Below are 25,725 nucleotides of genomic sequence, written 5' to 3'. Positions count from 1 at the left end.
GGGGCAGATCCGGGCGTCACAGAATTCCTCCTGAGCAGCTTGACTATGACGCCATCCAACACTGTGTCATATGCTCTGACTGAGGACACACACCATTTCTCTTCAATGCACACTGATGCATCTTCACAGTAGATTTCAATGACTGTGGGTCTCAAATCAAGATAAACAATGCATGCGAGTGCTTTGTGCGTCGGTATCAGACGGCTAGGGGTGTGACAAAGTGTCAGTATTTTATGAGTTGGTGTCTGTGAGAGCTGTGTGGAGAATATCCAAGCCTACTTTTGCCAGTATTTGGAGTACAGCGCCTTTAACATTAGCTAACATTAGCCATCGTGATCTACTGGTCATACCAGACAAAGTGACACTGTAGCAGCAAAACCAGTGAGTGTACGGAATTATGCAAAGGTGCATTTCAGAGCTTGTGAATTAAACTATTTATTTGTAAGATAAAGTTTGTTTAATCTCTTTGAATTGTTTGTTTAAATGTTCAAAGTCTTCTCATCAACAGGCTTGTATGTTATCTTGTGAAAAATTCAAAAAAATGTGTATGATATCTTTAGAAATATGACGTTCTATTTAATGCAGTGAAATGGGGACCGCAAGTGGACCACAATGGTTACATTTAGGAGACACATGGTGACAGTCAGCAGTTAAATCTCATCTCTATCCAGTAATTTAGAAAAGGTGCTTTAATTGTTGACCATCTATGTTTGAGATGTCCCATTATATATAAATATTTCATATTTGCTGTGGCCGTTTACCTTACAGTGTAGAATCATTGCCTTTCCTTTAAGTCTAAAAGCTAACAACAGCGCTGTATTAACAAAACTCTAACCTCCAGTAAACACTGTAATTCAAACCACTGGCCTCACTGTGGTAGCCGTTTGAAGTCCACCACAGGGCAGCGGAGTGGAAAGGTGTGAACATGACTTCGTTAAGAGTCCGGTCTATAATGTAATAAAGCTGACTGAGACCGCTGCTACTGTGTCTAGACCTTGCCCTGCTGTCCTCCATCTATCTAATGGACGGCTTCCTCTCTGATATACACAGCTTTTATTGGAGTTGGGATCAAGCCTGTGTGCGTGCGTGCGTGCGTGCGTGCGTGTGCGTGTGCGTGTGCGTGTGCGTGTTTGTGTGTGTGTGTGTGTGTACTTTGTGAGTTGCTGAGGGGGCACTTTATAAAATGCTGCTGCCGCCAGGGTTCACTGGCCCACTTGGCATGGAGCTTTCACTCTTTATTCTCCATCACTCCTGCCTACTGGAAACCTCTATGTGATTTTTTTCTTTATTTATTATGTAATGTATTAATTATAGTTGGGAGATGTAAAGTAAGCATTATACTCTCTCCTGATATCATCTTGCTTTGGAAATTATACCAAATTGTTGACCTTTTGATACCAGTTTAGCAAACTGATTTCTGGGGATATAAAACTCATATTCTCCCGTGTCTCTTTCTTTTTCTCTTCCTTTATCTTTTCTTCACTCTGTGTCATTCATCAGCTGAGAAGGAAGTTCCTGGCATGATTCCCAAATCTGGAAATAGGATTGGCAGGCGTACAGAGGCTTGCACCATATAATGTGTCATCTCACAAGTCCAAGCATCGCTTTTCATTGAGCAACACAAAGCAGTTTTGTGATATACTGAGGGATCAATGAGCGCTCCCCTCTGGCCTCCATCTAATTTATAATCAGAGGAAGAGTAGCACTATGAACCAGCACTGACACTTGAACTACACTTTACCAAACCTTCTCAAACTGAATTTTATTCTTGTTTTTTTTCAAAAGTCTGATAAATACACTGTGCAGTCTTATATGCGGCATGTTAATATAGTTTTTCCTGAATACCACGACATTTGGAATGTCTGATGGGTCGGCGGTTCAAATATTCAAAATATCCCTTTAACCAAGCTATTTAGTTGATGAACCCTTATCATACATTAGTCTGCTTGCCATAACCGTGGCCTCTTTCATATCTTAACCAGCAAGAAGACCTGTAATGGGCGCAACTACCATGGAAAAAACCCTAAACACTGGCAATAACTCACCAGACCCAGATAATCATCCATTGTTTGCACTTTTTTTACGCTCCAGACACACTCTGCCCTGTCTCATCACATGACCCAGAAGAGAAACTGTGGCTCTTCAAAATTGAATATGGGCCAGCAATTATCGCCTGAATAGAGAAGTCATGATGGGCAACAGTAAGCAAGGACTTGATCTCCTGCAAGAAAAAGACAGCTCTCAACCCGGCGATCCTAAAGTTTTTTAATCTTGTCCTGTGTGGAAACCTGGCTTCATTCACTCATTCTGGACTCAGTGAATGAGGGCTCTGTGTGTATGTGAACAACTGGTATACTAACACAGTGATTGTCACTGCTCCCCGTACCTGGAGGCCCATTTATCTCCCTAGAGAGTTTACTGTCATGATAACTGCTGTGTACGTACTACCGAATGCTGGTGCTAATTCGGCTATCGAACATTGCATGGTAGCACTAGCAGCCAGCAGGGCACATATCCTGATGCTAGTGACATCTTAGCAGGGGACTTCAATCCAGCATGGTAAATGTGCTACAAAATGAGTGAACACACTGGACAAGGTCTATTCCAACATCAAGCTGGGCTACAGAGCTAAACGACTACCACACCTGGGCCAGTCTGACCATATGTCCCTGTTTTTAATTCCTGAATATGCCCCTCTCAGGAAAACTACTCCTGTCATCACAAAGACCATCACAACTTGGCCTGATGGTGCCTCTCAGCAGCTGTAGGACTGCTTTGACAGGACCAGCTGGGATGTATTTGCACACCAGGACCTGGAGATGTTCACAGACAGTGTACTATGTTACATTAATACATTGCATGGACACTGTCACAGAGGAAAACACCATCTGGATCTACCCCAACCAGAAGAGGAAAAGAGAGACAATAGGTGCCAGACCTAAACGCAGTCTAATCCTGAGCGAGGGCCTGAGGTAACCTGAAGAGAGGCATCAGAGAGGCCAAGTTAAACTATAGGAAGAGGATAGGGGACAACTTTAGTACAACAGTAACAACAGAAAGCAGGTGTACCAGGGAATCCAGTATCTCACCAACTACAAGACAAACCATGGAGCGGCTCAAGGTGACGCTTCGTTGGCAGAGGAGTTGAACCTTGTCTTTGCTCGTTTCGAAGAGGAGCCACCAGAGGCAGCTACATCACACCACATGGTCCACAACAGCTTAACCCTCAAAGTAGAGGAGCATGAGTTGCTATCAATCTAAGGCTGCTGGACCCAACGGCATCTCTGGATGCATGCTGATGGACTGCGCAGACCAACTGGCTGAAGTCTTCACAAGGATTCTCAACCATTCTCTGGTTCAATCCACTGTCCCACCCTGTCTGAAGGCCTCCACCATAATCCCCTTGCCCCCCAAATTGTCAAATTCTCAGATGACATCACGGTGGTGTAGTAACAGGTTCTGCGCCGTCACAGAAGAATCATCAAATACTGACATTCTTGGCTTGCGATAAGGTTGATAATGAATTTAGTTTGTTGCATCCACAGTGTTGAAAAAAAAGAAGAAGCAATCTACAGCAACATCTCGTTCCACAATATTCAGGCCTCCCTGGGTAATCCACATCATAAAGTGAAATCCTAAGCTGCAAATCATCATCATCATCATCATCATCATGATCATCATCATCATCATCATCATCATCAGCAGCATCAGCATCATCATCACTTTCAAAAGAATATAGCTTGTTTAAACGCCTGAAAAGGCCTAATATACAGTAAAGCCTGATAAACTGAAAGAGAATGAACAATGTCTCCTTACCAAACAGAGGTATATACAAACCGGATTCCAAAAAAGTTGGGACACTACACAAATTGTGAATAAAAACTGAATGCAATGATCTGGAGATGGCAAATGTCAATATTTTATTCAGAATAGAACGTAGATGACAGATCAAAAGTTTAATCCGAGTAAATGTATCATTTTAAAGGAAAAATATGTTGATTCAAAATTTCACGGTGTCAACAAATCCCAAAAAAGTTGGGACAAGTAGCAATAAGAGGCTGGAAAAAGTCAATTTGAGCATAACGAAGAGCTGGAAGACCAATTAACACCAATTAGGTCAATTGGCAACATGATTGGGTATAAAAAGAGCTTCTCAGAGTGGCAGTGTCTCTCAGAAGCCAAGATGGGTAGAGGATCACCAATTCCCACAATGTTGCGCAGAAAGATAGTGGAGCAATATCAGAAAGGTGTTACCCAGCGAAAAATTGCAAAGACTTTGCAGTTATCATCATCAACTGTGCATAATATCATCCGAAGATTCAGAGAATCTGGAACAATCTCTGTGCGTAAGGGTCAAGGCCGTAAACCAATACTGGATGCCCGTGATCTCCGGGCCCTTAAACGACACTGCACCACAAACAGGAATGCTACTGTAAAGGAAATCACAGAATGGGCTCAGGAATACTTCCAGAAACCATTGTCAGTGAACACAATCCACCGTGCCATCCGCCGTTGCCAGCTGAAACTCTACAGTGCAAAGAAGAAGCCATTTCTAAGCAAGATCCACAAGCTCAGGCGTCTTAAATGGGCCAGGGATCATTTAAAATGGAGTGTGGCAAAATGGAAGACTGTTCTGTGGTCAGACGAGTCACGATTTGAAGTTCTTTTTGGAAATGTGGGACGCCATGTCATCCGGACCAAAGAGGACAAGGACAACCCAAGTTGTTATCAACGCTCAGTTCAGAAGCCTGCATCTCTGATGGTATGGGGTTGCATGAGTGCGTGTGGCATGGGCAGCTTGCATGTCTGGAAAGGCACCATCAATGCAGAAAAATATATTCAGGTTCTAGAACAACATATGCTCCCATCCAGACGTAATCTCTTTCAGGGAAGACCCTGCATTTTTCAACAAGATAATGCCAGACCACATTCTGCATCAATCACAACATCATGGCTGCGTAGGAGAAGGATCCGGGTACTGAAATGGCCAGTCTGCAGTCCAGATCTTTCACCTATAGAGAACATTTGGCGCATCATAAAGAGGAAGGTGCGACAAAGGAGGCCCAAGACGATTGATCAGTTAGAGGCCTGTATTAGACAAGAATGGGAGAGCATTCCTATTTCTAAACTTGAGAAACTGGTCTCCTCAGTCCCCAGACGTCTGTTGAGTGTTGTAAGAAGAAGGGGAGATGCCACACAGTGGTGAAAATGGCCTTGTCCCAACTTTTTTGGGATTTGTTGACACCATGAAATTTTGAATCAACATATTTTTCCCTTAAAATGATACATTTTCTCAGTTTAAACTTTTGTTCAGTGATTTATGTTCTATTCTGAATAAAATATTAGAAGTTGGCACCTCCACATCATTGCATTCAGTTTTTATTCACGATTTGTATAGTGTCCCAACTTTTTTGGAATCCGGTTTGTATGTTATTCAGTAAAAATGATGTATTAATGAGAAGCATGGATGATTTCCATTTCCCCCCTCATACATCTCATTAACATGCTTCAGGGGCTTTCTTTCTATTGCACACACACACACACACACACACACACACACACACACACACACACACACACACACACACACACACACACACACACACACACACACACACACACACACACACACACACACACACACACACACACACACACACACACACACACACACACACACACACACACACACACACACACACACACACACACACACACACACACACACACACACAGCTGAGAAGGGTCAAAGGAATCCATTATTCAGCTGTTAGGATATTTTTAGAAACAGCCCGTTGACTTTGGAATTATTTATTAAGCGCCTGATAATTAAAACATGTATATTTGGTTGGGAAAAGCCGGCCAGAAATCTCAGAGAGAGAGAGAGAGAGAGAGGCAGGGGTATCCCTCGGGGGAACCTCTTCTCTCTGTGTCTCTCTCTTTCTCTCTCTCTGTAGTTCTATATTTAACTCAACCACTGCAGCATCTATTTAGCTCCTGCTGAAAACACATGCATGTGGGCGCATTTATCTTCATACGCGCACTTGATGCTACCGCACATATGAAGCTATACACATGGACAAAAACACACGGTCTTTACACATTTACTAGTGCAGAAAAAAACCCACACACCACACTGGCTCCAGAGAAGAGAGAGAGAACTCAACTCTCACACCATCATATACACATTTACCCGCTGTCTTACATGCTCACGTGAACAGACTCTTGTGGCCACGTAGACACATGCACAAATACCCACGCTCACACACACATATCGTTATAATGCACACACAAACTCATTCACTCGCTGTTTCACTCACTCATTCTGTCTCTCTCTCACACACACACTCTTTCGATTGCTCTGCTGCTTCCCTGTTGCAGAAAGATGTACTCTATACTTACTTTGCTTGTAAGAACAAAAATTGACAACGTAGGTAGGTACAATCTGTGTGTATGGGTATTACAGTTTTTTACGATCGAATAAACACAATTTTGATTGTTTTGTTTAGCAAAACCCAACACACGAATAGCACAACCACATACCCAATTAGCAAAACACCTTAACTCTTTTGCAAAATGAACCACTCTTGTAAAAACTATACACTAACTTATCAAAACCATATTTTTTTACCATATGAAACACACACGTTGCATATGACTTAACTCTGTTTGCACCAGTTACACTCTGCTGTTGAAAACCTTAAACACTTTCGGCTAATTCTGCTTCTAAGTGCATAGAGTAGTATGGGTGAAGCACACAGTGAATTTGCAAAACATCGCTCGGATTTGCACAACTGTAAACACAATGTCTGCTCACACTTTTTGCAAAACAATACACACAGTGAACACTTGTATGCATTACTGTAGACACCACACAGGACACAAGACTAATGCTGTTGACAATGTTATTTATTTTTTTCCATATACTCAAGCCAACATGACGAAAAAAAAAAAACATTTCCCAGTTTTCATGAACATAACATTTTATCCTGTACAAAAAAAGAACCCCCCCAAAAAAGAAAACACAGCACATAAATTGCTACTGCTGGTCTCTTCTCCTAGCTGGATCTGGCCAGATAATTTCATCCACATCACAGGCGATATCCTCATTTGCAAGACAGCGGGGAAAGAATCGCCGTGCATGCCGTATCCACCCCTGTATGGCTGTGGCCTCAATCTGGTCACAGGCCTCCTCCATGGCCTGAATGAGGGCTACCCGAGCCAGGGGGTGCAGATCGTAAACCTTCCACCGCCATGCCGAGAAAAATTCTTCAATTGGGTTAAGAAATGGAGAATATGGTGGCAGGAAAAGGACTGTGAAATGTGGGTGCTGCGTAAACCAGTTCTGAACCAGAGCAGAGCGGTGGAATGAAACATTGTCCCAGGTGACAATGTATTGGATCTGCATGTTATTTATGATTGTGAGGTTGTATACTCTGTCCAAAAATGTAAGGATGTGAGGTGTTTTATACGGACCCATGTTGGCATGGCGGTGGAGGACCCCATTCTGGGTGATTGCCGCACAAAGGTTGATGTTGCCCCGGGACACTAATAATTGCCCTCTGGCCAATTACATTTCTTCCCCTCCTTCTGACCTTTGAGAGGTTGAACCCCGCCTCGTCTATGTAGATGAACTCATGCTGAATGGCCTCAGCATCCATTTGTAAAACTCTCTAAAATACAGTGAAAGACAAGATTGTGTAGTTCAGCATAGATTTAGTGTACAGTACATTTACATGTAAAAAAAGGTTATGTGTGCAGTATGTAACATCAGAGTGCTAAAGTGAACAATACATACCTCCACATACTCATGCCGCAGTTGTTTGACCCTCTCTGAGTTCCTCTCAAAAGGCACTCGGTACAACTGTTTCATTTGTACCTGATGTGCCTTCAGGATACGAGCTATGGTGGACAGAGAGACCTGATTCACATTATGAAAGATGATTTGGTCTTCAATAATTTTGGCCTGGATTTCACGAAGCCTGATGGCATTATTTGCCAAAACCATATTCACAATCTCCCTCTCCTGCAGGGGTGTGAAAATGGGAGCCCTTCCTCCTCGTTGTACTCGACCCTCAATCCTATGTAGAACAAAATACATGTAACCTACTGTAAAATGTCACAGGAAGGGGTATCAAAAGTGCTGATATGGGGTGCATACAGTAAGAAGCTGTAAACAGGTAATTTTTTTTACCTGTTTTCCAGTCTGAATGCCCTTATTACAGATGCCACGGTGAATCTGCTGAGATTTGGCTGGACTCTCAGTCCAGCCTCCCTCAGCGTCAATCCATGGTTCACAACATGGTCCACAAGAGTTGCGCGAATTTCATTGCTTAAAGTTGGACCTCTTCTCCTTTGAGCTTCACCTACTCCTGCTTGAGGTCTTCCTCTTCCTCTTCCTCTTCCTCTTCCTCTTCCTCTTCCTCGGCCACAGCCTCTGGCACGGCCTCTGCCTCCTTCTTCTCCTCCTTCTCCGATTCCCCCTCTCATCCTCACTCTTCCTCTTCCTCTTCCTTCCATTTTGGTTAAGCTTGGTGAACTCACCTGCTGCATTTTTATAGTGCTTAAACCTGATTGGTGTGTCTTCAATTAAGCAATCTTGTGTTTGCACACCTGATGGCAGTGTTCAATCAACTGGCTCATAGGTGTGGTAATTTGACAGTCAGTGCTTTAGAATTGCAAGGAAGTGACATCTTGATATACTTCTGTGTCTAATGCATAGACGTGTGTGTTAGTGTTTCAAATCACAGTGTGTATTGTTTTGCACAAAGTGTGAAAGGACTCATTGTGCTTACAGTGGTGCAAATCTGGGGCCAAGTTTTGCTCCTTGAGTGTAAGGTTTTGATAATTGGGCAACACTTTAGATTTTAGTGTTTATTCAATCGAAAAAAACTGTAAAGAGTGATGATAACCTAAAACTGTAGGCAATTAGGCGACAATTAAGTTCTGGGAAATATTCAGATCCTTTACTTAAGTAAAAGTACTAATAACACACTGTAAAAATACTCTGTTAGCTAATGTTGTGACATATGAATGTGAATATTAATAAAAATTTGTTCTGAATATGATGAGTGCATTATCTTACCAAAATGTAGCTGTCTCTGGTTGCTGTTTATGTCATTCATGAACAAATGGTTGAAATTACAAGAATAGTGATCTACTTGAGGGAAATCAGACATGGTGAGTAATGTTAAATAATCATGAAGTAAGGAGGCATTCCAGTATAATTTATTTCTTATAGTACTTGAAAGAACAAAAATATGTATGTATTTGGGCATCATGAGGTCCCTTGACTGCTTGATATCTAAATAAAAATGGGTTCTATCTATGTGTCCCCTTTAGTGACATGCCCATTTTACGCTAATCGGATACAGAATGGTGTTTTAATGAGGCATTTTTGCACCCCCTTAAATAGGTCTATCAAAGGTCATAGGCAGAATAATAAATGCACACACACATCATTTCATGATCAGTTAAATCAAGTGTTATTTAGAAGATGATTCAGGGAAAGATTGCACTAAAAAACTGTTCATTAATACAATCAATAATTGCAACACTGTTTCCCCTGAACACGTCTGGAGTGGAGGATTAGATCCTAACACTACAAGCTGACACTGAGCTCAAGTCCTTAAGCTTTGGGACTTACTCGCAATGGAAAAGTACCACAACAAGAGGATGTTTGCTACACATTGACTTCGCCTACCCTGGAAAGTGTGTGGCAGACCAAGTTTCAAGTCTCTAAAGTAACCCTATCCCCTAAACCCTAACCCTAACCCTAGTTCTGAACCCTAACCCTAACCCTAATCCTAAACCCTAACCCTAACCCTGACCCTAACCCTAGCCCTAACCCTAAACCCTAACCCTAATCCTAATCCTAAACCCTAACCCTAAACCCTAACCCTAACCCTAATTCCAAACCTTAACCCTATTTTAAATAGGCCATAACTTTTGATAGGAACGTCGTAGAGACTCCATCTTGGTACCAATGGAAAGCGCGCGGCAATAAATAGGGGGGTAGGCGAAGTCTCAACAAATGAGCACCTAAGGAAAAAAAAATAGGCACACAATTGTTTAAGATCAAAGGGTTCCCGATGTCCGATCGCAACGAAACCAGCACGAGTGCACTCAGCGCCCACGAAAAAGGGGGGGGGGGGGGTAGCCCAAGTTTCAAGTCTCTAAAATAACCCTAACCCGTAAACCCTAACCCTAACCCTAATCCTAAACCCTAACCCTAACCCTAATCCTAAACCCTAACCCTAGCCCTAAACCCTAACCCTAACCCCAATTCAAAACCCTAACCCTAACCCTAACCCTAATCGTAAACCCTAACCCTAGCCCTAGCCCTAACCCTAAACCTAACCCTGGCCCTAACCCTAAACCCTAACCCTAACCCTAATTCCAAACCTTAACCCTAACCTTAACCCTAACCTTACCCTAATCTCAAACCTTAACCCTATTTTAAATAGGCCATGACTTTTGATAGGAACGTCGTAGAGACTCCATTCTGGTACCAATGGAAAGCGCGTGGCCATAATTAGGGGGGTAGGCGAAGTCTCAACAAATGAGCACCTAAGGGAAAAAAAATAGGCACACAATTGTTTTATATCGAAGGGTTCCCGACGTCCGATCGCAACGAAACCAGCACGAGTGCACTCAGCACCCACGAAATAGGGGGGGGGGGGGGTAGCCAAAGTTTCAAGTCTCTAAAATAACCCTAACCCCTAAACCCTAACCCTAATCCTTAACCTTAACCCTAACCCTAACCCTAATCTCAAACCTTAACCCTATTTTAAATAAACCATAACTTTTGATAGGAACGTCGTAGAGACCATCTTGGTACCAATGGAAAGCGCGTGGCCATAATTAGGGGGGTAGGCGAAGTCTCAACAAATGAGCACCTAAGGAAAAAAAAATAGGCACACAATTGTTTAGGATCAAATGGTTCCCGATGTCCGATCGCAACGAAACCAGCACGAGTGCACTCAGCACCCACGAAATAGGGGGGGGGGGGTAGCCAAAGTTTCAAGTCTCTAAAATAACCCTAACCCCTAAACCCTGACCCTAATCCTAAACCCTAACCCTAACCTTAACCCTAACCTTACCCTAATCTCAAACCTTAACCCTATTTTAAATAGGCCATAACTTTTGATAGGAACGTCGTAGAGACTCCATTCTGGTACCAATGGAAAGCGCGTGGCCATAATTAGGGGGGTGGGCGAAGTCTCAACAAATGAGCACCTAAGGGAAAAAAAATAGGCACACAATTGTTTTATATCGAAGGGTTCCCGACGTCCGATCGCAACGAAACCAGCACGAGTGCACTCAGCACCCACGAAATAAGGGGGGGGGGGGGGATAGCCAAAGTTTCAAGTCTTTAAAATAACCCTAACCCCTAAACCCTAACCCTAACCCTAACCCTAGCCCTAACCCTAAACCCTAACCCTAACCCTAATTCCAAACCTTAACCCTATATTAAATAAACCATAACTTTTGATAGGAACGTCGTAGAGACCATCTTGGTACCAATGGAAAGCGCGTGGCCATAATTAGGGGGGTAGGCGAAGTCTCAACAAATGAGCACCTAAGGGAAAAAAAATAGGCACACAATTGTTTTATATGAAAGGGTTCCCGACGTCCGATTGCAACGAAACCAGCACGAGTGCACTCAGCACCCACGAAATAGGGGGGGGGTAACCAAAGTTTCAAGTCTCTAAAATAACCCTAACCCCTAAACTCTAACCCTAACCCTAATCCTAAACCCTAACCCTAGCCCTAACCCTAAACCCTAACCCTAATTCCAAACCTTAACCCTATATTAAATAGGCCATAACTTTTGATAGGAACGTCGTAGAGACTCCATTCTGGTACCAATGGAAAGCGCGTGACCATAATTAGGGGGGTAGGCGAAGTCTCAACAAATGAGCACCTAAGGAAAAAAAAATAGGCACACAATTGTTTAGGATCAAATGGTTCCCGATGTCCGATCGCAACGAAACCAGCACGAGTGCACTCAGCACCCACGAAATAGGGGGGGTAGCCAAAGTTTCAAGTCTCTAAAATAACCCTAACCCCTTAACCCTGACCCTAATCCTAAACCCTAACCCTAACCCTAACCCTAGCCCTAACCCTAAACCCTAACCCTAACCCTAATTCCAAACCTTAACCTATATTAAATAGGCCATAACTTTTGATAGGAACGTCGTAGAGACCATCTTGGTACCAATGGAAAGCGCGTGGCCATAATTAGGGGGGTAGGTGAAGTCTCAACAAATGAGCACCTAAGGAAAAAAAAATAGGCACACAATTGTTTAGGATCCAATGGTTCCCGATGTCCGATCGCAACGAAACCAGCACGAGTGCACTCAGCACCCACGAAATAGGGGGGGTAGCCAAAGTTTCAAGTCTCTAAAATAACCCTAACCCCTTAACCCTGACCCTAATCCTAAACCCTAACCCTAACCCTAACCCTAGCCCTAACCCTAACCCTAATTCCAAACCTTAACCCTATTTGAAATAGGCCATAACTTTTGATAGGAACGTCGTAGAGACTCCATTCTGGTACCAATGGAAAGCGCGTGGCCATAATTCGGGGGGTGGGCGAAGTCTCAACAAATGAGCACCTAAGGGAAAAAAAATAGGCACACAATTGTTTTATATCGAAGGGTTCCCGACGTCCGATCGCAACGAAACCAGCACGAGTGCACTCAGCACCCACGAAATAGGGGGGGGGGGGGGGGGGGTAGCAAAAGTTTCAAGTCTTTAAAATAACCCTAACCCCTAAACCCTAACCCTAATCCTTAACCCTAACCCTAACCCTAAACCCTAACCCTAACCCTAATTCCAAACCTTAACCCTATATTAAATAGGCCATAACTTTTGATAGGAACGTCGTAGAGACCATCTTGGTACCAATGGAAAGCGCGTGGCCATAATTAGGGGGGTAGGCGAAGTCTCAACAAATAAGTACCTAAGGGAAAAAAAATAGGCACACAATTGTTTTATATCGAAGGGTTCCCGATGTCCGATCGCAACGAAACCAGCACGAGTGCACTCAGCACCCACGAAATAGGGGGGGGGGGGGTAGCCAAAGTTTCAAGTCTCTAAAATAACCCTAACCCCTAAACCCTAACCCTAATCCTAAACCCTAACCCTAACCCTAGCCCTAACCCTAAACCCTAACCCTAACCCTAATTCCAAACCTTAACCCTATATTAAATAAACCATAACTTTTGATAGGAACGTCGTAGAGACCATCTTGGTACCAATGGAAAGCGCGTGGCCATAATTAGGGGGGTAGGCGAAGTCTCAACAAATGAGCACCTAAGGGAAAAAAAATAGGCACACAATTGTTTTATATCGAAGGGTTCCCGACGTCCGATCGCAACGAAACCAGCACGAGTGCACTCAGCACACACGAAATAGGGAGGGTAGCCAAAGTTTCAAGTCTCTAAAATAACCCTAACCCCTAAACCCTGACCCTAATCCTAAACCCTAACCCTAACCTTAACCCTAACCTTACCCTAATCTCAAACCTTAACCCTATTTTAAATAGGCCATAACTTTTGATAGGAACGTCGTAGAGACTCCATTCTGGTACCAATGGAAAGCGCGTGGCCATAATTAGGGGGGTGGGCGAAGTCTCAACAAATGAGCACCTAAGGGAAAAAAAATAGGCACACAATTGTTTTATATCGAAGGGTTCCCGACGTCCGATCGCAACGAAACCAGCACGAGTGCACTCAGCACCCACGAAATAGGGGGGGGGGGGGGGGTAGCAAAAGTTTCAAGTCTTTAAAATAACCCTAACCCCTAAACCCTAACCCTAATCCTTAACCCTAACCCTAACCCTAAACCCTAACCCTAACCCTAATTCCAAACCTTAACCCTATATTAAATAGGCCATAACTTTTGATAGGAACGTCGTAGAGACCATCTTGGTACCAATGGAAAGCGCGTGGCCATAATTAGGGGGGTAGGCGAAGTCTCAACAAATGAGCACCTAAGGAAAAAAAAATAGGCACACAATTGTTTAGGATCAAATGGTTCCCGATGTCCGATCGCAACGAAACCAGCACGAGTGCACTCAGCACCCACGAAATAGGGGGGGTAGCCAAAGTTTCAAGTCTCTAAAATAACCCTAACCCCTTAACCCTGACCCTAATCCTAAACCCTAACCCTAACCCTAACCCTAGCCCTAACCCTAAACCCTAACCCTAACCCTAATTCCAAACCTTAACCCTATTTTAAATAGGCCATAACTTTTGATAGGAACGTCGTAGAGACTCCATTCTGGTACCAATGGAAAGCGCGTGGCCATAATTAGGGGGGTGGGCGAAGTCTCAACAAATGAGCACCTAAGGGAAAAAAAATAGGCACACAATTGTTTTATATCGAAGGGTTCCCGACGTCCGATCGCAACGAAACCAGCACGAGTGCACTCAGCACCCACTAAATAGGGGGGGGGGGGGGTAGCAAAAGTTTCAAGTCTTTAAAATAACCCTAACCCCTATACCCTAACCCTAATCCTTAACCCTAACCCTAACCCTAAACCCTAACCCTAACCCTAATTCCAAACCTTAACCCTATATTAAATAGGCCATAACTTTTGATAGGAACGTCGTAGAGACCATCTTGGTACCAATGGAAAGCGCGTGGCCATAATTAGGGGGGTAGGCGAAGTCTCAACAAATAAGCACCTAAGGGAAAAAAAATAGGCACACAATTGTTTTATATCGAAGGGTTCCCGATGTCCGATCGCAACGAAACCAGCACGAGTGCACTCAGCACCCACGAAATAGGGGGGGGGGGGGTAGCCAAAGTTTCAAGTCCCTAAAATAACCCTAACCCCTAAACCCTAACCCTAATCCTAAACCCTAACCCTAACCCTAGCCCTAACCCTAAACCCTAACCCTAACCCTAATTCCAAACCTTAACCCTATATTAAATAAACCATAACTTTTGATAGGAACGTCGTAGAGACCATCTTGGTACCAATGGAAAGCGCGTGGCCATAATTAGGGGGGTAGGCGAAGTCTCAACAAATGAGCACCTAAGGGAAAAAAAATAGGCACACAATTGTTTTATATCGAAGGGTTCCCGATGTCCGATTGCAACGAAACCAGCACGAGTGCACTCAGCACCCACGAAATAGGGGGGGGGGGGGGGGGGGGGTAACCAAAGTTTCAAGTCTCTAAAATAACCCTAACCCCTTAACCCTGACCCTAATCCTAAACCCTAACCCTAACCCTAACCCTAGCCCTAACCCTAAACCCTAACCCTAACCCTAATTCCAAACCTTAACCCTATATTAAATAGGCCATAACTTTTGATAGGAACGTCGTAGAGACTCCATTCTGGTACCAATGGAAAGCGCGTGGCCATAATTAGGGGGTAGGCGAAGTCTCAACAAATGAGCACCTAAGGGAAAAAAGATAGGCACACAATTGTTTTATATCGAAGGGTTCCAGACGTCCGATTGCAACGAAACCAGCACGAGTGCACTCAGCACCCACGAAATAGGGGGGTAGCCAAAGTTTCAAGTCTCTAAAATAACCCTAACCCCTTAACCCTAACCCTAAACCCTAACCCTAACCCTAGCCCTAACCCTAAACCCTAACCCTAACCCTAATTCCAAACCTTAACCCTACTTTAAATAGGCCATAACTTTAGATAGGAACATCATAAAGACTCCATCTTGGTACCAATGGAAAGCGCGTGGCCATAATTAGGGGGGTAGGCTAAGTCTCAACAAATGAGCACCTAAGAAAAAAAAATAGGCACACAATTGTTTAGGATCAAATGGTTCCCGATATCCGATCGCAACGAAACCAGCACGAGTGCACTCTGCACCCACGAAATAGGGGGGGGTAACCAAAGTTTCAAGTCTCTAAAATAACCCTAACCCCTAAACCTTAACCCTAACCCTAGCCCTAACCCTAAACCCTAACCCTTACCCTAATTCCAAACCTTAACCCTATTTTGAATAGGCCATAACTTTTGATAGGAATATCGTAGAGACTCCATCTTGGTACCAATGGAAAGCGCGTGGCCATAATTAGGGGGGTAGGCTAAGTCTCAAGTCTCTAAAATAACCCTAACCCCTAAACCCTAACCCTAATCCTATACCCTAACCCTAACCCTAACCCTAATTCCAAACCTTAACCCTACTTTAAATAGGCCATAACGTTTGATAGGAACATCATAAAGAGTCCATCTTGGTATCAATGGAAAGCGCGTGGCCATAATTAGGGGGGTAGGCTAAGTCTCAACAAATGAGCACCTAAGAAAAAAAACAGGCACACAATTGTTTAAGATCAAAGGGTTCCCGATGTCCGATCGCAACGAAACCAGCACCAGTGCACCCAGCGCCCACAAAATAGGGGGGGGGGGGGGGTAGCCCAAGTTTCAAGTCTCTAAAATAACCCTAACCCTAACCCTTATCCTTCACCCTAACCCTAACCCTAAACCCTAACCCTAACCCTTAACCTAACCCTAACCCCTAAACCCTAACCCTAACCCTAAACCCTAACCCTAATTCCAAACCTTAACCCTATTTTAAATAGGCCATAACTTTTGATAGGAACGTTGTAGAGACTCCATCTTGGTACCAAAAAATCTTGGAAAAAAAATAGGCAAATAATTGTTTAAGATCAAATGGTTCCCGATGTCTGATCGCACCGAAACCAGCACGAGTGCACACATCGTCCACAAAATAGGGGGGGGTAGCCCAAGTTTCAAGTCTCTTAAATAACACTAACACCTAAACCCTAACCCTAACCCTAACCCTAATTCCAAACCTTAACCCTACTTTAAATAGGCCATAACTTTTGATAGGAACATCATAAAGAGTCCATCTTGGTATCAATGGAAAGCGCGTGGCCATAATTAGGGGGGTAGGCTAAGTCTCAACAAATGAGCACCTAAGAAAAAAAAATAGGCACACAATTGTTTAAGATCAAAGGGTTCCCGATGTCCGATCGCAACGAAACCAGCACCAGTGCACCCAGCGCCCACAAAATAGGGGGGGGGGGGGGGTAGCCCAAGTTTCAAGTCTCTAAAATAACCCTAACCCTAACCCTAACCCTTATCCTTCACCCTAACCCTAACCCTAAACCCTAACCCTAACCCTAACCCTAACCCTAAACCCTAACCCTAACCCTAATTCCAAACCTTAACCCTATTTTAAATAGGCCATAACTTTTGATAGGAACGTTGTAGAGACTCCATCTTGGTACCAAAAAATCTTGGAAAAAAAAATAGGCAAATAATTGTTTAAGATCAAATGGTTCCCGATGTCTGATCGCACCGAAACCAGCACGAGTGCACACATCGTCCACAAAATAGGGGGGGTAGCCCAAGTTTCAAGTCTCTTAAATAACACTAACACCTAAACCCTAACCCTAACCCTAACCCTAATCCTAAACCCTAACCCTAACCCTAATCCTAAACCCTAACCCTAATCCAAAACCCTAACTCTAATCCTAAACCCTAACCCTATTTTAAATAGGCCATAACTTTTGATAGGAACGTCGTAGAGACTCCATTTATGCATCCCTGGCTTCTATCCCTTGCAATTCATTAAAGTCAGACGATTAAATTTTTTTTACAAAGTTATGTTTTGTGCAATATGGGTTCATGCAGTTATTCAAGGTACACCATCTCATATTGCACATGTAAATACTTTTCAAAATACTCATGAAAATAAATATATGTTTGGATTTTTAGGTAGATCATTTTGACTTGGTCATTTTAAAAGTAGCTTGCAAGCTGAAAAAGTGTGATCACCCCTGATATAAACAATTCAAGCCCTGTATAGTATTGCTAAAAATATTCCTATCATGACTCTGTAGGAACTAAAACATAATGGTGCAGTAACTTATAATGATCTTAAAATTTTGACCATATTCTTAAAATATTCATAGAGTAATTTGCTGTAATCACACCTCCCAACATTGTCTTTAATCTATTAAATATAATTTAATATAATAAATTATACCAGTATAATATTACACTTAGGGAAAGACAGTCTGTGCGTACTGTTGAGTCTTTCAAATCTAAACAGAATATTCATAAGAAGACATCAACACGCAAATAATCCACACAGTAATCTGCCAAATGGCAACAATGTAACTTCAGGACCAAGGAGAGCATGTGCATCAGTTCAAAGTGTGATTTTACTCTTTAAAACCAGAACAAAATGCCATCCTCATTGTAAATTATTTGACTACAGTACGAAAAAAAAAATCATCAGCATTGCCTTACACTAAGATAAGCTTAACAGTTTCCACCACACTAAACTAGTTTCAACATTCTCAGGAAACACACACACACACACACACACACACACACACACACACACACACACACACACACACACACACACACACACACACACACACACACACACACACACACACACACACACACACACACACACACACACACACACACACACACACACACACACACACACACACACACACACACACACACACACACACACACACACACACACACACACACACACACACACTTAGACCAGTCACTGACAGGTTATTTCTCCTAGGACTGCTCCTCCCCTGTGCCCCAGCCCATGTCCTGCTTAGTTCTGTTAAATATTGAAACAGACAGGGAAAGAGGTTAAGAAGGCATGAGGCATGAGCTGATGGAGGAGAAAGAGAGCCATCAAGCTGCAATGGCTTGAACTTTCCTATGGCACCTCAGTTGTGTTGGAGGATTGGAAGAACTGTAGATAGGTAAGAGATGAGACAGGGGATAAAGTAAAAGGAAATGAGGGACCAGAGCAACATATAGGGCTCTATTTATTTACAGGATCTATAGCGCATGTATTAAGTACATGGAGTGGTTTTCTGGCATAACCAACTCCACTTTTGTCAGTTAGACATTGCAAATTCTGTGCACATAGTAAGGCGCAAGGGGCATTGCCGTTGTATTTAGTCTCTTCAATAATCATGGGTGTGTTTTGGGTGAAACATGAATGAAAACCAATCACATTGTCATCTCCCATTCCCTTTAAATGTCAGGGGTGTTTGCAGCAGGCGTAGAGTTATTTAAATGGCGGATTCAGGGAGCTGGAGAAGCGAGCGGTTTTCTGCTGAGGAAACTGACCTACTTGTGCATGAAGCTGGAGACTCTCTGCCGCCTCACAGTCCTCTGTCCCATAAACAACTCATTTTGACTGCATATGAGGAAATGCACCAATAACCTATTTAACTGAGGGAGCAGTCTGTGTGTGGACAAGCATGACGCACCGATCACCTCTGATGCCGTGCAAATCTGCTTACGCTTAAATCTTCCTTCAGACACCCACCTGAATGCATTATTTTCATTAAACCTGTATGTTGTTGCTATTTTATTTATGTTTTTTATCGATGCATGATGTGATTTCTTTAAGGATTTACTTAACAATTTGACAGGCTCCTTTTAGTAATTGTAAATGTTTCCATGCACGTAGTAAAATAAAAAATAAAAACTGTGATAATGAACTTACTGCTCTTCATGCGTTGATGTGCACAGGGAAGGTGCAGCTTTTCTCTGCTATGTCCACACTTAAGAGAATATGATTAATATTTTTCATTAATGATGATAATGTATTATTTCACCCATCCACCATTAATAAGAATCTTAATGTTAGACCAATCTTACAGTAATAATGCTGCTGGATTAGTCTAGACCAGGGGTAGGCAATCCCGGTCCTGCAGAGCCACTGTCCTGCATGTTTTAGGTCTCTGCAGGTCTCTCTGCTCTAACACACCTGATTCTAATGATTTGCTCGTTATCAAGCAGCTGATGCTCGTCACAGTTTGATTATTGTTAGACTCAGGTGTGTTAGGGTAGGGAGAAACCTAAAACATGCAGGACAGTTGCTCTTCAGGACCGGAATTGCCTACCCCTGAGCTAGACATTTTAGACTATTTAAAGGCTAAAAGGGCAGCCACCTAACTGTGAACTAGGCGTCAAGCAATTAGATCTAAGATCTAAAGTCAGAGTCTACATTTGTGAAACGGGCAACAGGTCTTTGTAGGTCAATGTGGCTTTCTGCTGCCTTAAGATAGCAATGTGCCAACAATGCGCTGGACCACACCTAATTTTAAGACCAACACACCCATGGGTGAACAGATTGGTGCAAGCATTTTCTACCTACCAACGTGGTCGCTGGGCGTGAAAATGACAACTGCGTAAGTCTGAAACTAGCAATGACAGGTGCGCTGAGGCGAGTGCTGCTTTATGTGGGTGGAAGAGAGACGCAAAGGAAAGAAGCAGACTTCTCTGTCATTGTAGGAAGGCAAAAACTCAGTTTCTTGGCACTGAATTCATCTTTGTTCAAAAAAGGTGATTTAATACTAAGCTCTAGCAGATTTCCCAGGAGCATTTTAAACTGAATTAATCTAAATCCAAGCAAAGGTACGAACAGCGAAGCTCTTCACAGACCTTGAGTGCTTTTGGGAAATCTAGCCCTCTTCTTGTTCTTTTCATCTGCTTAGTCTACATTTTAAGTTTAAAATAAGCACATTATTCACTTTCCCATTGAGCTGTGACATAACTTGGCGACAAAGTCACCTATTAGCAGGTGACTGTTGATTTGTTATTGGCTAATGGATAATTTGGTTTGTTCCTAAACCTGCCGACCGCATTATTGTAACCATTATTATTCTTTATTGAAAAAAAGGACCATGCATAAAACCATTACTCTTAAAATGAGAGGACATGGTTTTTACCTATTTTTCATCTGCAGTCCCTGGGCTGGTACGCACAGAACAGTCCCCAGACACTAAAACATTCAATTACATTAAACACCATTATAGTCTATATCACACTTACAATAAAACCGACACAATCAGTACAGTATACAATTACAATACATTATAATTAAGAACCTGAATCATGGTCAAAACCAATGTTGACATGACTGATTGCCCAATATACATTTATTTATTTTATTTTTTGCACCATATGAAAGGTAATGAGAGTCTGGGTGAGTTTTAAGCTCGGCTGGAGGTAAATTCCAACAATGACAGTAATTGAAAAAGCCGTTCACCCTAGTGGGAAGTTAAAATCTGAGTATAAAGCTCATTTAGAGGTTCTGCTTATTTGCTCAGAGTTGAAAAAAAACTCTACAGTGGTGTAGAAGTAGCATTGAACATGCTCTTACTGTATATACCAATCAATCTTTTGAAAACGCTATGACATTTTCGATATTCTAAAATTCCAAATCTAATTATTTCCTATCAAGAACTTTTAGGCCTTGGTTAAAAATAATCTCAGTTGGTTTCAACACAGTCTTACTGGATTGGGACCAGCAGGCTTTACAATGTGAGAAAAACATAGCATGCAAGAATAACACTTAATGGTATATTGCAATGTGATGCTCATCTTTTTAATATCAACAGTCAAACTGGAATCCAGAATCATCCTGAAGATGAAGTTCATAATGTTTTGGAGTATGTGTTCAATGACACTCAGCTGTGGTAACACGGTTTGTTTTAGTTTAGTAGTAAAATACACAATCACTGATTCTGTATTCAAGGAAAGACACGTTCATATTAGTGTCTACAACTAAACAACCATATAACATTTGTTTGCCCTGCACTGCTAGACGCCGCCATGTTGGCTCAGTCACTTCCATGTTTGCTTGTGATGCCAGTAGTGAGAGCCGTGTAATCTAGACTCTGCATGTTGTGTATTGCCCCTTTAATATAAACAAAAAAACAAAACAATAGCTGCGGGGAAACTGCTCTATAAACACTGCAAAAGTGTTTATAGCTGTTCCTAACAGAAACATTGGAAGGCGGCTCTAAAAGCTGGCTGTTATATAAAGAGGTAAGATGCGCTAATCATTTGAATATGGGGACAATGGAGCGTACTTTCAAACACTCGCTCCTGGAAGGCATTCATAGTGTTGCACTCATTTATACACATGAAAAAATTACAGAAATACTTGTGTAAAAAATGATAAAAGAGGACATGTGACAAGAGTCAAAACCTGCCCAGTTAGTGAGCCAGCTTTGTGGCAAAAGAAAAAAACCTGAATTACGCATTAAACTGGACAACCCACAAATCTTGATTTGTGACAGAGGCCTTGCTGCGGGGCTTTGCAATCAATCCCCCTTGTATTTCTAACAGCAATGCAGAAGCGGGGCAGTATGTGTGTGTGCTTTTCTGCTGGTGGTTAAGTGTCTTTTGCAGACTCTTCTCTGGCTTGGCTTTGCTTTACTGTTGTCCCGAAGCTATAAGTTCAATATTGCATATTTTAGATCTTTTGGTATGTACAGTCACTATTTATTGCAGTCCTTTACATGTGCATTAACCAGATGTACCAACGTTAGCCCATTTTCAGCTTATAGAAGCCAAGACGCACTTTGCCACTGTTTTTCCAAGAGGTGTTGTTTTAGCCTCAGTTAAATTTTTTACTCTCATTTTTTTATTTGGCCTTTAATAAACCAATATGTCCTACCAAGTACCCCCAGTGTTCACGTTAAATTCAGACATTAAATAAAATCTCTGTCATATGTGTACATTCAAACTTTAATGACAAAATAACATTTCTGTTTCACCTTCCTGTTTCTGTTTCACCTCCCTGTAGCAGCATACTAGCAGACCATCATGATTAGGACTCAAACTGCTTTCTGATTGAAACTTTTGGTCCATTTTTGGTAAATCTGAGCCACAGATGGCTCTAATTGGCCCTTATTGTATTTGCTTTGCTATACTCTGTGACTGTGCAGTGCCAGGTGACCTGCTGCTGCACCCAGCAGGGCAGAGGGGATGATTAAATGATCATCTCTGAGCAGCATTAGGTTGTCTGCCAAGCCTATTAGACAACTTAACCCCAGCACACATCGTACACATCCGCTGGAAGGACAGTAAAACTTTGTGAAGTTTCACATACTCTGATTTGTTCATGGCTATAAATTTGGTTTGATAATAAAAAAAAATGTGGTTGTGGTTGATGTTTTATTACAGCCAGCACTGAGCATCAATGTGTGGGAGGCCAACAAAATGCTCAAATCAGGAATACATACGGTTACTCTTCTCAAAATGTTTTTTTGTCTACTTTTTACAATAAGTATGATAAGCAGATTTAAATCAAGCTCATTTTATATATACTAGGAATGAGATTAAGTTATATAGTTACAAGCTGTTTTTATGGTTTTATGACAGATTTTGCTGATCCTGACAATACAACTGAAAAGTATGTTCCCAAAAAGCTAATCCAGTCATCTGTAAATCAAAATGGGATCATCTGTTTGTGATTCAAAATGAAAAAATTAAAAAGATTGTTACAAAAATAAATGTGCAAATGTTGGTGTTGTCTGTTTCCGCAAACCACATAAACATTTATAACTTATATTATTGTATTTCAACAAGTAGTTTTGTTGCCTTAACCAAATAATGTAGTTTTGTTGCCTTAACCAAACCATGTAGTTTTGTTGCCTAAAGCTAACCATGTAGTTTTGTTGCCTAAAGCTAACCATGTAGTTTTGTTGCCTAAACCTAACAAAGTAGTTTTGTTGCCTAAACCTAACCGTGTGGTTCTGTTGCCTAAACCTAACCATGTGGTTTTGTTGCCTAAACCTAACCATTTAGTTTTGTTGCCTAAACCTAACAAAGTAGTTTTGTTGCCTAAACCTAACCGTGTGGTTCTGTTGCCTAAACCTAACCATGTAGTTTCGTTGCCTAAACCTAGCCGTGTCGTTTTGTTGTCTAAACCTAACCATGTAGTTTTGTTGCCTAAACCTAACCATGTAGTTTTGTTGCCTAAACCTAACCGTGTGGTTCTGTTGCCTAAATGTAACCATGTAGTTCTGTTGCCTAAACCTAACCAAGTTTTGCTAGGCAAAGATCTTAAATGCATATTTTACATTGCAGCTTTTCCCTCAGTAAAGGATACAAATACCACTGATTTTTAAAAATGTTGTGCTTGATAAACGGTTTTTGTGGCAAGACTTGGGTTCAATTCCGCTTAAGTCGCGAAGATTTAGATAAAGAGAGTAAAATCTGCACCTTGGCTATTCTGCCTGATTCATGCTGATTGTAGAGAGCACCAAACCCTTTCAACACACTCGGCAGAACAGAGGACAGAGTGGGCAGATGAGGATGAGGAAAAAACAATACAGGAGGGAAAAAAGTGCTGATCTCTCTCTCTCTCTCTCTCTCTCTCTCTCTCTCTCTCTCTCTCTCTCTCTCTCTCTCTCTCTCTCTCTCTCTCTCTCTCTCTCTCTCTCTCTCTCTCTCTCTCTCTCTCTCTCTCTCTCTCTCTCTCTCTCTCTCTCTCTCTCCCTCTCTCTCTCCCTCTCTCTTCCTTTCTACCTCCCTCTCATTCAGTATGCTGACTGTTTCCGTACAGAAAACTGACTCCCCCGCTATTCTGCCTGGCCTATTTATCACATTGATCAGCTTATAAAGAAGTGGGATATACACAGGAGGCTCTAGAAATGTGCATATGAGAGAGAATATATATATTTTTTTGCATCTTATGAGAGTGCTGCTCTTGCTACTCAAAGGTAACATTTTGCTGACATGTTCATTTGACACACTTTGCCTTATGACATCTAGTCATCACAGATTATTGTTTATTTTCTTTCTCTTTCTAGAACAACAGTCTTATATTTTGGTGCAAAATGCATGAGCACCAGCACTGAAGATCAGTAAAAACTGAAGAAGGCTGCAGAAATACGACCAAAATTCATAATGTCCCTGTGTTTGCTATTCAGTATAATCAGTAAATATGAGCATCACGGTCTTCATCCTGAAAGCAGAATAGGGTTGTTAAAGGTCAGGGAAGCTTCAGGTGAATAGAGTAACACTGTTTACTAACGGATATCACCGTGAAACTTCCCCAGTTGGTTACTGACAGAAGACAAATATTTTTGTACTGCAAGTTTTCTGAAATGTTATGTTTAAATATGCAAATGATGTTATGAAATATGTGATAATTTGCATACATTTCCACAACAGACATGTGAACACTGGATGAAGCTAGGTTAAAAATCCTTGTTTCATTTTACTGACATATTAGAGTCAAAGCTATTTACAGAGGGTATTTTGGATATCTTTAACTTTATGTTCAAATATTCAAATATTTGTTTTTCCAATACCGATACCAGTATTGGTAATTCCTCTGATACTGCCTCAATGCTGGTATTGGTATCAGGGGGTATGCAAGTGTCGATTGATCCATTATTAAATAATTGAATAGATTATTTAATAATTTAAATAATCTACTTTAAAGCAGTTTATGTTCTTTTTCATTTGTAACGGACAAAGGTCTATGACTTTCATTCTCCATGCATAATGACAGCAACCATATAACATGCATGATAACAAAATATAATAATAATAATAATAATAATAATAATAATAATAATAATATTGGACAATACAAGTTTGGGTATCGATATCAGGAAGGAAAAATGGAATCTCTAATTACAAATGTCACATTTGCTGGTTTGCTGTGATAGTACACTGAATGTCTCTGGGTTTTGGACTGAAAACAGGACACTTGATGATAGACATATTTCCTGTTTGTTGATATTCTCTAGCTCTCTAGATCTCTAGATCTCTAGATTCACCCCTACAGGGCAGCATAGAGTGAAGATGGGCTTTTAGGAATCAAGTGATAGTACCATTTAAATGCTCACAAAATCTCACATTTCTAATACAACACCATCTCCAAAAGGCTCTGAGCTCTGGCTCCAGCAAAGT

At 41.8% G+C, this 25,725-nt stretch overlaps 1 protein-coding gene across 1 annotated transcript in view; it reads right to left on the bottom strand.

The window, feature by feature from the left end:
• Positions 1 to 25,725, bottom strand: part of lhfpl4a (LHFPL tetraspan subfamily member 4a) — a gene marked incomplete at both ends in the record, with an annotated part of 36,698 nt that overhangs the window by 9,617 nt on the left and 1,356 nt on the right. The gene's annotated exons all lie outside the window — the stretch shown is intronic.

Source organism: Echiichthys vipera (genome assembly GCF_963691815.1).
Source record: "Echiichthys vipera genome assembly, chromosome: 9".
NCBI classification, from domain to species: Eukaryota; Metazoa; Chordata; class Actinopteri; order Perciformes; family Trachinidae; genus Echiichthys; species Echiichthys vipera.
The sequence above is the reverse complement of the archived record's forward strand: the minus strand, read 5'-3'. Positions and strand labels throughout refer to the sequence as shown.